Source organism: Galeopterus variegatus, unplaced genomic scaffold, assembly GCF_000696425.1.
Source record: "Galeopterus variegatus unplaced genomic scaffold, G_variegatus-3.0.2 Scaffold1446, whole genome shotgun sequence".
Classification (NCBI taxonomy): domain Eukaryota; kingdom Metazoa; phylum Chordata; class Mammalia; order Dermoptera; family Cynocephalidae; genus Galeopterus; species Galeopterus variegatus.
Genome location: NW_007727557.1, coordinates 62319 through 64974, shown reverse-complemented (window position 1 = coordinate 64974; position 2656 = coordinate 62319).

The following is a 2656-nucleotide window of genomic DNA, read 5'->3' as shown; positions in this document are numbered from 1 at the left end:
ACATTCGACTTCTCAGAAACCATGCAAGCAAGAGGAGATTAAATGAAGAATAAAACACCAACCTAAAATTCTGTGCCCTGCAAAAATTATCCTTTAAAAGTGAAGAACAAATGAAGACTTTCTCAGGAAAACAAAAACTGGGAGACTTTGTTGCTGGTAGACCTACCTTGCAAGAAATGTTAGAAGAAATACTTCAGAGAGAAGGAAAATGACAGAGGTTGGATATTTGCATCCATATAAAGAAAGGAAGTGCATTAGAGAATGAATAAGTAAAAATAAAATAATATTTTTGAAATTTTAAATTGACCTATTATGGAGCAGTTTTCTCAATATGACAATAGCAACTAATATATTCTATTACATATGCTCATGTGTATATATATAATATATAGACACACATACACCCTCATATATATGATTATGTTTACTTACATATAAATTAAACAAAAGATAGAAATGATACAAGGTAGAGAGAAATTAGAATTACTTCATTATTATAAGGCACTTGGACTACACAGGAAGTGGTATAATAGCACTTAAAAGTAGACTTGAATTAGTTGTAAACGTATATTGCAAACTCTAGGACAACCACAAAAAGAAGTATAACTGATATGCCAGGGAAGGAGAAAATGTGGAATTATATAAAATGCTGAATTAAAACCACAAAAGGCAGAAAAGTAGAAAAAAATAAGAAGAATAAGGATGAGTGTAAAACAGTAACTAATACAGTAGATATTAATCCAACTCTATCAATAATCACTTGGAACATCAATGCTCTAAATGTACCAATTAAAAGTGGAGATTTTCAGAATGGATCAAAAACAAGACCATAAAACATTTAAAAGAATAGAAATCATACAATGGCTGTTCTCTGACCATAATAGAATTAAACTAAAAATCAGTTATAAAGAGATGACTGGAAAATCCCCAAATAGTTAGAGATTAAAAAACACACTTCCAAATGACACATGAGTCTGAGAAGAATTATCAAGAGAAACTTAAAAATATTTTAAAGTAAATAAAAATCAAAACACAACCTATAAAAATTTATGGTATGCAACAAAAGAAGCACTTAGAAGAAAATTCATAGCATCAAATGCATATGTTAGAAAAAAAGAAATCAATCATCTAAGCATACACCTTAGGAAACTAGAAAAAGTAGAGCAAATTAAATCCAAAGAAAGCAGAAGAAAGAAATAATATAAATTATTCCTGATAATAAAATTGGAAACAGGAAATTAATAGAAAAAAATTAATGAAACAAAAGTTGATTGGTTGAAAAGATCAGTGAAATTGATAATACTCTACCCTTGCTAAGTTAGAAAAAAGGAGAGGACACAAATTACTAATATCAGAAATCAAAGAGGAGAAATCATTACAGAGCACATGGATATTCAAAGAATAATAAACAAATGTTATGAATAGCTCTATGTCTACTATTTAATAACCTAGGTGAAATGGACCAATTCCTCAAAAGACACAATCTGCCAAAACTCACACAAGAAGAAATAGACAAGTTGAATAGGCGAATAAATATTAAATAAATTTAATTAATAGTGAATAACTTTTCAAAATAAAAACAACCAAACCCCGATGGGTTCACCGGTGAATTCTACCAAACATTTAAGGAATCAATTATACCACTTATCTACAATGTCTTCGAGAAAATAGCAGCAGAGGAATACTTTCTAACTCATTCTATAATGTCAGCATTACCCTAATGCCAAAACCAGATAATGACTTTCAAGAAAATAAATCCTCAACAAAATATTAGCAAATCAATCCAACAATGCATAAAAAGAATAATAGGAATACACTCAACCATGAAAAAGAATGAAATCTTGTCATTTGCAGCAACATAGACGAGCCTGGAAGACATTATGTTAAATGAAATAAGTCAAACACAGAAAGATAAAAACCATGTGCTCTCACTTATATGTGGGAACTAAGAAAAAAAAATGTTGAACTTTTAGAAGTAGAGAGTAGAATTGTGGTTATTAGTGGCTGGGAAGGGGAGACAGGTGGGGGAAATAGGGAGAGTATGGTTAATGGACACAAAATTATAGCTAGACAGGAAAAATAATTTCTAGTGGTGTACAGTAGTGCTAGACATCTATAATTAAGAATAATTTATTGTATGTTATCAAATGGCTAGAAGAGAGGAGATCAAATGTTCTCATCACAAAGAAATGATAAAGTTTTGTAATGAAGAATATGCTAATTATCCAGGTTTTATCATCATGCATTATATACATGTATTGAAATATAACTCGGTAACCCATAAATATGTACAATCAATACATTTCAATTAAATAAATAAATAAATTTATTTTACTTTATTTTATTTTATTTTGTTAAAATCCATGTGGTTGATTATTGTGGCCAATTACCAAAACCACCCCCCCCTCCCTCCCAACAATCTCCTTTCTGTTTGCTTGTCGTATCCACTTCAAGGAATTGTAATTGTTATGTCTTCTTCCCTGATGCCCTGTTTTTGTGTGTGTGTGTGTGTGTGTATTTATTTATTTATTTTTAGCTCCCACAAATAAGTGAGAACATGTGATATTTCTCTTTCTGTGTCTGACTTGTTTCACTTAATATAATTCTCTCTAGGTCCATCCATGTCGTTGAAAATGGCAGTATTTCATTCGTTTTT